We start from the raw sequence: 12,581 nt of genomic DNA on the forward strand, positions 1-12,581 counted from the left end.
CCCATTTGATATAGCAAGAAGAAAAATAAAACACCTAGGAATAAACCTAACCAAGGAGATAAAAGACTTGTACTCAGAAAACTACACAACACTGAAGAAATAAATTAAGAAGACACAAACAAGTGGAAGCATATACCATGTTCATGGATTGGAAGAATTAACATCATCAAAATGTCCATACTAGCCAAAGCAATTTATAGATTCAATACAATACCTACTAAAGTACCAATGGCATATTTCACAAATATGGAACAAACACTTCAAAAATTTATATGGAACCATAAACCACCCAAATAGCTGTGGCAGTTTTGAGAAAGAATAACAAAGTAGGAAGGATCACAATACTTGATATCAAACTGTATTACAAGGCCACTGTAATCAAAACAGCCAGGTACTGGCATAAAAACAGACAGATAGACCAATAGAACAGAACATAGAGCCCAGAAATAAACCCAAGTCTCTACAGTCAATTAATTTTCGACAAAGGGAGCAGCAGCATAAAATGCAATAAAAATAGCCTTTTCAACAAATGGTATCTGACATATCTGGACAGACACATGCAAAAAAATGAAATTTGAGCACCAACTTACACCATACACAAAAATAAATTCATGGTGGATAAAAGATTTAAATATAAGTCATGACACCATTAAAGTCTTAGAGGAGAACATACACAGGAATATCTTGGATATTTCACACAGCAATATTTTCACTGATATGTCCACTAGAGCAAGGGGCATAAAGGAAAGAATAAACAAATGGGATCTCATCAAAATAAAAAGTTTCTGCATGGCTGAAAAAACAGCATTGAAATGAAAAGAGAACTAACTGTATGGGAAAACATATTTGCCAATGATACCTCAGACAAGGGTTTGATCTCCAAAATATATGAAAAACTCACATGACTCCACTTTAGGAAGACAAACAACCCAATAAAAAAAAATGGACAAAGGACTTGAACAGACACTTCTCCAAGGAGGACATACAAAAGGTCCAGAGACATATGAAAAGATGCTCAGTATCGCTAGCTATCAGAGAGATGCAAATTAAAACCACAATGAGATACCACTTCACACCAGTCAGAATGGCCATCATAAACAAAGCACCAAACAACAAGTGCTGGAGAGGTTGTGGAGAAAAGGGAACCCTAGTGCACTATTGGTGGGATTGCAGACTGGTGCAACCACTGTGCAAGACAGTATAAGATTTCCTCAGAAAACTAAAAATGGATCTGCCTTTTGACCCAACAATTCCACTGCTAGGATTATATCCTAAGAACACTGAAACACCAATCCAAAAATACCTAGGCACCCCAATATTCATAGCAGCACAATTTACAAGAGTCAAGTGCTGGAAACAGTCTAGGTGCCCATCAGTAAGTGCATGGATCAAAAAACTATGGTACATTTACACGATAGAATTCTATGCAGCAGAAAGAAACAAGGAGCTCTTACCCTTTGCAATAGCATGGATGGAACTGGAGAGCATTATGCTAAGCGAAATAAGCCAGGCAGTGAAAGACAAATACCATATGATCTCACCTTTAAGTAGAACCTAATCAACAAAACAAACAAGCAAACAAAATATTACCAGAGACATTGAAATTAAGAACAAACGAACAGCAACCAGAGAGGAGGTAAGAGGGGTAATGGGGAGAAAAGGGTGAAGGGTTTTCAGGAACAAGTATAAAGGACACATGGACAATAACAAGGGGGGGCATGGGATCAGGGGAGGGAGATGGGGAAGGCTGGGGTGTGGGGGCAAGTAGGGGAAAAGGCAGAAAACTGTACTTGAACAAAAATAAATTTTAAAATAAAAATAAAAATAAAAATGCAAGAGGGGTAGCTGGAATTGTCGAGGGGAACACTATGTAAAGTATACTGTGTAACCACTAAGCTGTACACCCAAAACCAAGGCATAATAATGAAGAATGAACAAGTGACCCCCCCCCCTGGAAAATGGCATCAATCAACAATAGAGTAATTCTCATTAAGGCTGTTCAATGGATAACAAGAAACCAAAAAGTTATTATTTTCTTTTTTTTAATTGAATTTATCGGGGTGACATTGGTTAATAAAATTATATAGGTTTCAGGAATACCATTCTATAATATATCATCTGTATACTGTATTGTGTGTTTACCACACCAAGTCAAGTCTTTTTCTATTACCATGTAACCCCCCTTTACTCTCTCTACCTTCCCTACTCCTTCTTTCCCTCTTGTAATTACCATACTGTTGTCTGTGTCTATGAATTCTTTTTCACTGAAGCTTGAAATTTATTCATAGATATTTAAGGAGATAGCTAGTACCCCAATAATTCTGTTATAATGTGAAGTTGAGTTAGAAAGTTGTCCTTTTGGAAATTACTTGGTGAACAGAGAAGAAGCTGGGTTTAGAGGAAAGATCACATGTTCAAAGACTTCACTCAAGCTCTGAATCCACAACTTACTGCTTATCTTGAATGTGTTTCTAAATTTATAAATAGTGGCTAATACAACTACTGCTAATGTATTCTTTTAGGTGTTCATGAGAAAATGTATGTGAAAGTGCTTTGGAAACTGAAAAGTACTACCTTAACATTATTATTATTATTTTAATTAATTATTAAGGATTAATACCTGATGAGTTAATTACTGTAGTTTCACAATAATTTAAATCTACAGGGTGGTTTAAAAGTCTGTGGTAAATATATACAATGGAAGTGAAAGAAGACAGAATTGGAGAGTAAATGGAAGAAAAGTTTGAAGTAAGTTTGGGATGTTACGGTGACATCATTTGGGGCCATGGTAAAGTTTGACACTGACTATCCTCAGTGCAATGGGAAACCAGAGAAGGATTTTTATGCAAAGGAGCAACCTGCTCTAATTTGTGTTTGAAGAAAGTCACTCTTGGTGCTGATATATGAATGAATTGGAGAGGGGGCAAGAATGAAAGCAGAGAGAACATTTAGGAGGCTTTATAGCAACCTGGGTAAGAGGCAAGGTGGAATGGTGTAAGGTGGGACTGGCTTGTGGGTGAATTCGAGTTATAGTTGGAGCTGGGTTTATCAAGGCTTCCTGAAAGATTGAAAGTAGAGGGGAAATAAGGGATCAAGGCCATCTCCTAGGTTTGGGACTCAAGCAATTGGAGGGCTGGTATTGCCACTTACTGAGGTAGGTGAGATTTATAGAAGAAGGAAGAGGAGGGCCAACCTGGAGGGTTGTGTGGGTAGGAATAGGAGTGGGAGTGTTGTATGATGTATTTTGAGGACATACAATTGGAGTTGTTAAGTAGGTAGTGGAATATACTTTGATGGAGTGATGATAGATATAGTTTGAGAACTGCTGAGCATTTTTTTATGTAATCGTGTGAGTAGAAATGTCCAGCAGGTGATAAAGGATGTATATGCCTGATGCTTAGGAGAGAGGCCAGAGCAAGAATTCTAGGTAACAAATGAAACCAGCTATATGAAGAATTCAAGAGAGGGGAGCAAGGAGTTTCCTTTGTCAGCTGCCTTTCTGCATAGTTCATACTGACCACAGCTCACCACCAATCCCCTATTTGTCTCTACATATCATGTTACAGAACTGGCCAGTGGTGTTCTGGAACAGCTGTGATGTTTGATTGCCCACTGTCAGGAAGCATGACTTCCAAGGCAAGAGTTTGGTGAAAGGAGTTGTTTATTTAAAGGTTATATAGATTTAGAATAATGGCAGATTTCTGGGGTAGGTTCTTCTCCCTTTAAAATTACCTAAATACAAATAGTCCTACCTTCCTTTAACAAAGCACGCCAGTTTCAGAATATACCACTTGGAGGTACCATCTTTCAGAAAAGTAGAAGTCTGCAGCTTAGCATTTCTGGTCACAGGTTAGCTTCACACATTTTTTATGAGTTTGGGTAGCCAGGCAGGTCCCCAGAGAACAGCCAGCTTTGCCACAATTTTTTGCAGGCAGACGTCCAGCCAGACCTCTTGACCTTGTGGCAGCCTCTCGGAAGACCTCCCATCGGGCTCTTCCTATGGTGTGCTAGTGTCCTTCATTTTTGTCAGCTCCCCACCCCGTGTTTTTGACCCTCTGTCAGCAGCCATTTTTAGTCAGGGCAAAAGTTCCCAGTGATACACAGACATCCAGGGAGGGCATCTGCCCCCAGATATGCCATGAGTCACTGCACATACCCACACAGTTTGCCCCAGCAGCAGCACTCTTACCTTCAGGAAGGCACAGCTATTGATCTTTGTTATGCAATTTGCATAAATGCTGTACTTTCTACTGTTCCCTGACCCCATTATAGGGGTTGTTCCCCTACTTTCAGGGGACCCATACTCTGCACCTTATTACAATCACACTATGCATATTATACTGTGCAAATGTTGATATTTCTGCTAAATCTCCCCTAAATTCTCAAATCTCAGTGTTAAAGCTGAGATTAGCATTAATGAAAATCCTATAATTTAAAAAAAAAACATCAAGTTACTTAGCAGGACAGTGACATTTGAAATCTTAGCATGAAATATAGAGCTTTTCTGAAATATGGTATATATACTATTGTAAATTTTCTTATGTTGATTCCACAAGTCAAGGTAGCACTAGGATGAATATGCTCATCAGAAATTGATAGTGATAACTTTTTACACGAACTCTGTAATTCATTAGCTGTAAGACCTCTTAAACAAGTCACTTCATGTTTCTGAGCCTTTGTTCCTCAATTGCAAATGATATGGAGCAGATTAAATAAAGGTTCCTTCCATTTATAAGATTCCATGATTGAATGATTGCACTTATTTATAAATGGGCTCAGACCTCCACCCTGATTTACATCATTTGACAAGATCTTAGCACAGGAAAAGGAGAGTGATCAGATTTCCATGTGGGGCATGCAGTAAACAGGCAGAGGTCTAAGATGCCAGTGGCCACTAAGGGCATTTCCAGGGCCACTTGTCACCAATATCCAGGCATCTTAGGTCAAAGATCCCAAAGAAGTGGGACAAAATGGAAGTGGGTCTCTTGAGGTTCTCTTGAGTTAAAATCTTTTACCAGGTTTTGCTGTGAAACTTGCTGTGTGGTTCCGGTGACTCCCATTCACTGTGCTGAGAATATCTGTGTCTTTGAAACCGATTAAGTCAGCAAAGACATGGGACATGATTCCTTCACCAACTCATTTAGAAGAGACAATGGACAGGGAGTTCTAGCCAAAATGGAGGTATAGGAAGAAACCCTTTGCTTCCTCGGACAACCAAAAGAGGACAACAACCAAACTAAAAACAATAGACAACACAGAACTGCCAGAAAATCAGACTTAATGGAACTCTGACAACCAAGGAATTAAAGAAACATTCACCAGACTGGAAGGAGGGACAGAGAGGGGCAGCCAGGTTGGCTTAGAGGACCCGAGGCAAGCCAGAGGAGCATGCAGGTGAAGTGGGGCTGGCTGAGAGGACTCGGAGCAAGGTGGTAGAATGAGCAGGCAAGGCAGGGTTGGCTGAATGGGAAACTAAAGATTCAAGCTAGCTGTAAACTACTTTGGTAGTTGCCACAGCAGGAGAAACTCCCAGTCTCACATGACAGAGTTTGTAGGAAAGTGGTGCTAGAGCCAGGAAAGTAAGCTGCATTATTCCCTCTCTGACCCCTCCCCCGCAGACAGCACCACAACACAGCCATGTGGGTTACCCTGCCTTGGTGAATATCTAAGGCTCCACTCCCTTACAACATAACAGGTACACCAAAGCAAAGAAATATGGCCTGAATGAAAGAACAGACTAAAGCTCCAGAAAAAGAGCTAAGCAATGAAGAAACAGCCAGCCTCTCTGATGCAGAGTTCAAAATATTAGTAATCAGGATGCTCACAGAACTGATTGAGCTTGGCCACAAAATGAAGGAACACATGAAGGCTACACAAAGTGAAATAAAGCAAAATATACAGGGAAACAACAGTGAAGGGAAGGAAGCCAGGACTCAAATCAACAATCCGGAACAAAAGGAAGAAGTAAACATCCAACCGGAATAGAATGAGGAAACAGGAATTCAAAAAAATGAGGAGAGACTTACAAACCTATGGGACAACTTTAAGCATTCCAATATCTAAGTCATAGGGGTGCCAGAAGGAAAAGAACAAGAGCAATAAGTTGAACACTTATTTGAACAAATAATGAAGGAAAACTTCCCCAAACTGGTGAAGGAAATAAACTTCCAGGAAGTCCAGGAAGCCCGGAGAGTCCCAAAGAAGTTGGTCACAAAGAAGAACACACTAAGGCACATCATCATTAAGTTACCCAAGATTAAAGATAAAGAGAGAATCTTAAAAGCAGCAAGAGGAAAGGAGAGAGTTACCTACAAAGGAGCTCCCATAAGACTATCACCTGATTTCTGAAAAGAAACCTTACAGGCAAGGGGCTGGAAAGAAGTATCTGAAGTCATGAAAGGCCAGGACCTACATCCAAGATGACTCTATCCAGCAAAGCTATTACTTAAAATGGAAGGGCAGATAAAGTGCTTCTCAGATAAGGTCAAGTTAAAGGAGTTCATCATCACCAAGCCATTATTATATGATGTCAAAGGGAATTATCTAAGATAAAGAAGATCAAACTATGAATAGTAAAATGACAACAAACTCACAGCTATCAACAACTGAACCTAAAAAAAAATGAAAACAAAAACTAAGCAAACAACTAGAACAGGAATAGAATCAGAGAAATGAACATCATGTGGAAGGTTTTCAGTGGAGGAGGGGGAGGGAAAGAATGTGGGGAAAAGGTACAGGGAATAACGAGCATAATCGGTAGGCATAAAATAGATGGGGAGAGGTTAAGAATAGTATAGGAAACAGAGAAGTCAAAGAACTTACATGTACAACCCATGGACATGAACTAAGAGGGGGAATGCTGGAGGGTTGGAGAGTGCAGGGCAGAGGGGGGATAAAGGGAGGAAATGGAAAACTATAATAGCATAATCAATAAATATACTTTTAAAAATGAAAAGACATGGGACAAAGACATAAATTTATTGATTATAAAAACAATTTTGTTATGGTAATGAAACTCCCTGCCATGCAGGTAAAACTGCTGGATATAAATGCAAATTTTTGTGATTATGACACTTAATTTCAAGATTGAGTTATTAGCTATCCCCTAAACTGTAGTGGTGTTTGCTACCTTGGTAAATGTGAACAGGATTAACCTAAAGACTTACATAAGTATAGTATCATATTTTTCCATTTAGTAAATATTTTTTACTCATCCACACTGTGATTATTTAGTTGTCTCTAACAGGATTCAAACTCTTTGCCTATAATTCTGATTTCTTTGTCTCCATTATATAATAAAGTTTTCATTTACTTAAATATACATAATACTAACTGGAACAACTGTCAAATTAAAAATATATATGTATTTCTGACTTAAGAATGTGGCCAGAAGAATTTTATGCAAGAATTATGTTCAAAATACTTAACATCAGGTTTAAGTACTAACATCAGGGCACTGACCAGTCAGAGTGATCATAGGGCATACACAGTAGATAACATTCTCTCCACTATGTCTGGCTGAATAGTGGCCTGACTTCAGTGTGGTTTTAAACTAGGACATTTTGATTTCTGGTTTAAGACTAGGATTTCAAACTTGAAAACTTAACAAGAATGAAGCAAATGATACAAATAAATGAAGGGGGCTAAGGGTAAGACAAATACAAACAAGCGAGATCTGGTCCAATTTTAATGTTCAACAATCACCCACAGAAGAGTGTAACAACTTAGCTGCAACTGATTTTTGCCTTTGAAAATGCAGATTGAAAAGAATCTCAGAAATTGGATTGTGGGGAAAACAATTGTATGGACTGAGTGTGATTCAAGGACAGCCAGTTTACTCATCTGTATTCTAAGCCCATTCTTGAGTTTTCACTACAAAAAGTATAGAAATTTCTCATTTGGCCCTGGCTGATGTGGCTCAGTGGGTTGAGCTCTGGCCCATGAACCGAAAGGTCACTGATTTAATTCCTGGTCAGGGCACATGCCTGGGTTGTGGGCCAGGTCCCTAGATGGGGATGTGGGAGAGGCAACCAATGGGTGTATGTTTCTCTCACATCGGTGAGAGAAACCCACCAATGTTTCTCTCCCTTTCTTTCTCCCTCTCTCTAAAAATAAAAATAAATAAAAATCTTAAAAAAAAAAAAAGAAAGAAATCTCACACTTGTTTTGAATATCCTTTAGCTAAGATTGACTCAGAAGGAAAAAGTTCAGGACTCCCGCTTCTTTTGAAAACATCATTTTGTCCCCGGCTGGTATGGCTCAGTTGGTTGGAGCCTTGGCTCTTAACTGAAAGATCACCGGCTTGATTCCCAGTCAGGACACATGTGTAGGTTACGGGTTCAAGCCCCAGTTGGGGCATATCAACCACCTGGGGCACTTCAACCAATCGATGTTTTTCTCTCTCTTGAATGAGAAGAAAATAAACCTTTTAAAAATTATTACTTTTTTACATTAAAGCTTTGTGTGTTTAAATGTATGATAGGAGAATAGTTATTTTTGATAAATGTTTATTGATCCTATTTTAAGAAAATATACCTGGCTGGCATAGCTCAGTGGATTGAGCGTAGGCTGAGAACCAAAGTGTCACAGGTTCGATCCCAACCAGGGCACATGCCTGGGTTGCAGGCCACGGCCCCCAGCAACCGTACATTGATGTTTCTCTCTCTCTCTCTCTCTCCCCTCCTTCCCTCTCTAAAAATAAATAAATAAATAAATCTATATAAAAAAAGAAAATATAAACTTTGTAGTAAGCATAAAACAACAATTTTTATGGTAGTTTTACATAAGGAGCTATAACTTATATAACTTAAAATTCTTGGTCTTTTCCTGACTCTTTTATTCGTTTTCTGTAGAGCTGGAAAAAAATTTTTAATGAAAGTGAAACATAAATATAAAGAGATACAAGTGATCCTGGATGTAACTTTCATTTCCTCCTACTTCCAGTTGGAACCACTCCAAATTAAGCTGATTTAAATTTTTCCCTGAAAGCAGGAAAGGAAGAAATGCAAGAATGGAGAAAAGTGAGGACTGGGAGAAGAATACTCCCTTTAAAAAAAAAGCTAAAAAAGTATTTCTAAAATACTAAACATGCTAGATGTTTAGCTCTTAGCTTTCATTTTTAACTTGGTCAGTTAACATGAGTGTCTGTTATATGTTAGGCACTGTTCTAGGCTCTAGGGGTAAAGCAGACAAGGTCTCTGCCCTTTTAAAGCTTCCATCCTAGCGAAGTTAATTATAAGAAAGTAAAAAATGAATAAATAAATAGGCAAGATAATTACAGAGAGTGATTAGTGATTTGGAAAATAAGGGTGATGGGGAACCTCTTGTCTTAGTAAACTTGAGCTACCATAACAAAATACTGTAGACTGGGTGGCTTAAACAACAGAAGAGTTCTGGAAGCTGAAAGTCCAAGATCAGGCACGAGCATGATGAGGTTCTGGTGAAAACCTTCTTCCTGGCTTGTAGAAGGCTATCCTTTCATGATGAAGAGACAGAGAAGAGAGGGGAAGGTGGGGAGAAGGGGAGAGGGAGGGAGGGAGGGAGGGAGAGAGAGAGAGAGAGTAGGGAGTGAACTCTGGTATCTCTTATGATAAGAAGACAAATACAACATGATTTCACTTACATGTGGAATCTAAAAAACAAAATAAATGAACAAATACAACAGAAATAAAGGAGCCCCAGACCCACACCAGGAGCCCCCAACTCAGGGTTATAGTGCCAGGAAGATAAGTCTCCACAACTTCTGGCTGCAAAAAAACAGTGGGGATTGAGCTGATATAGGAGGCTGCTGGACCCCTAAGCAGTTCCTCTTGGGGTGCTCACACACAGACTCACCTACTCAGACTCACTCCTGCTGAGACCCAGTGCTGGTGTGGCAGCTTGAAGGGCACCTGTGGTATACAGGGAGATACTGAAGTGTTTAGCATCAAGGCAAGAACTGGGGGACAGCTTTCTCTCAGAGAGAAAGGTGGGCAGGGGCCATTATCCCTTTTCTGAGCCCTCTCCCCCCACAGAACCTGTAGGCTGGTGCCATATCTGAGACTCCCTCAACCTAGCTAACACTATGTGACTGACTTTGAAGAGCCACAGAAGCTCTACGCTACCCAATTTATGGACCCACCCAAGCTGCTTTTCCATAAGAATGTCTGGTCTTGGCTCCTAAATCCTATCAAACAAGCAACACCTGGCTTCAGTGAGCCCTAGCAGCAGACAGATTAAATTTATAGCTTGGCTTTACCTGGGAACCTCCAAGCCCAGTACAAGTAGTAGCCATCTCAGATTGCTTTACAGCTCAGTCAGGGTGCCCCAGGTGAAGCACAGGGGCTGACCTTGGCCTGTACTACATGGGAAACTCCAAGGTCAATGCAGCTGGTGGACAGCTGTAGACCATATTGGAACAGCACCGCCCTGCCCTTGCACAGCTGATCTTCCATGGAGGGTGGAGGTTTGTGGTCAGTGGTCACAGCCAGTCCTTGCAGCTGACTGGCCTGGGTAAATCCTTCCCATTGATTTGCCAACAGCAATCAAGGCTCAACTACAAGAGGAGGGTGTACTCAGCTCACGTAAAGGGTGCACCTTGAGTAGCCAGCTTAGGTGAAGGTGGAGGTAGTGCCACTGGAACCTACAGGACATCTGCTACATTAGGCCACACTATAAAAGACATGGAGTCAAAGCAGTTCTACCTAATACATACAAACAAACACAGGGAGGCCCAAATGAAAGGACAGATCAAAACTCCAGAAACAGAACTAAACAAAAGGGAGATAAGCAATCTATCAGACGCAGAGTTCAAAACACTGCACTTCATAAGGATGCTCGAAAAACTTAGTGAGGACCACAGCAACATCAAAAAGACCCAGTCAGAAATGAAATATACTAATTGAAATAAAGAACAATTTACAGGGAAACAACAGTGGAATGGATGAAGCCGAGACTCAAACCAATGATTTGGAACATAAAGAAACAAAAAACAACCAATTAGAACAACAAGAAGAAAAAAGAATCCAAAACAATGAGAACAGTATAAACAGCCTCTGAGATAACTTTAAGAGGTCCAACATTTGCTTCATACAGATGCCAGAAGGAGAAGAGAAAGAGCAAGAAATTGGATGTCTCTTGGAAAAAATAGTGACAGAAAACTTCCTTAATTCAGTGAAGGAAATAGACATGAAAGTCTAGGAAGCACAGAGAGTCCCAATTATGATGAATACAAGGAGGCCCACTGCAAGACACATCATTATTTAAAGGCCAAAGGTTAAAGATAAAGAGAGGCTGCTAAAAGCAAGAGAAAAAAGTTTGTTACTGGAAAGTTGCCTGATGGGAGAAGGGAGGGGGAGATTGGGTGAAGAGGTGAGGGGATTAAGAAGTACATGTGGGTAGTTACAGAATAGCCATGGGGATGTAAACTACAGTATAGGAAATGGAGTGGTCAAAGAACTTATACATATGCCTCTTGGACATGAGCAATGGTTGGGAGATTGCCTGTGTGGGTAGGAGACATTGGATGGAGAGGGGCAAAGGAGGTAAAAATCAGGACAACTGTGAGAGCATAATCAATAAACTATCATTAAAAATAAATAAATAAATAAATAGCACTAATTCAGTCATAAGGGCCCTACCCTCATAACCTCAAGGCCCATCTCCAACCACCATCATGTTGGGTTTAAACTTCAACATACAATTTTGTGGAGACACCATTGAATATATAGTATTCCTCCCAGATCTACGTCCTTCTCACATGCAAGATAGTCATTCTGTCCAAACAGTCCCTAAAGTTTTGGTTTATTCCAGCATCAACTCATCTTTTGGGATTTTATTAATTTATTTTTAGAGAGAGGGGAAAAAAGGAAGTAAGAGAGAGAGAGAAACATGGATCAGTTGCATCTCATATGTGCCCCAACCTTGACCTCAACCAGGGACTGAACCCACAACTCAGGCATGTGCCCTGACCAGGAATTGAACTGCCAAGATTTTACTTTGCAAAACAATGCTCAACCAACTGAGCCACACTGGTCAGGGCTCCAGCATCAACTCTTAAGTCTAAATGTTAAAGTATCATTTAAATATCATCTAAATCAGATATGGGTGAGATTCTAGGTATGATTTATCCTGAGTCAAAATTCCTCTTCAGCTGTGAACCTATGAAACCAACAAATACAATGGTGGGACAGACACAGGATAGACATTCTCTTTTCAAAAGAAAGGATCCAGAGGCACAGGAAAAGATGGTCAGTATTGCTAGCTATCAGAGAGATGCAAATTAAAACCACAATGAGATACCATTTCACACCAGTCAGAATGGCCATCATAAACAAAGCACCAAACAACAAGTGCTGGAGAGGTTGTGGAGAAAAGGGAACCCCAGTGCACTGTTGGTGGGATTGCAGACTGGTGCAGCCACTGTGCAAGATAGTATAAGATTTCCTCAGAAAACTAAAAATGGATCTGCCTTTTGACCCAACAATTCCACTGCTAGGATTATATCCTAAGAACCCTGAAACACCAATCCAAAAGAACCTATGCACCCCAATGTTCATAGCAGCACAATTTACAATAGCCAAATGCTGGAAGCAGTCTAGGTG

The 12,581-nt window shown here is 40.0% G+C and overlaps 1 long non-coding RNA gene across 1 annotated transcript; it reads right to left on the reverse strand.

The window, feature by feature from the left end:
• Positions 1-960: 960 nt before the first annotated feature.
• LOC118496990 lies at positions 961-12,335 on the reverse strand. Its single transcript, XR_004899532.1, has 3 exons — positions 12,288-12,335; positions 11,901-11,906; positions 961-1,068 (listed from the first exon to the last, which is right to left on the reverse strand). It is a non-coding gene; the product is annotated as an uncharacterized LOC118496990 (long non-coding RNA).
• Positions 12,336-12,581: the final 246 nt, after the last annotated feature.

The sequence above is a fragment of the Phyllostomus discolor genome, chromosome 10 (assembly GCF_004126475.2).
Source record: "Phyllostomus discolor isolate MPI-MPIP mPhyDis1 chromosome 10, mPhyDis1.pri.v3, whole genome shotgun sequence".
Lineage (NCBI taxonomy): Eukaryota > Metazoa > Chordata > Mammalia > Chiroptera > Phyllostomidae > Phyllostomus > Phyllostomus discolor.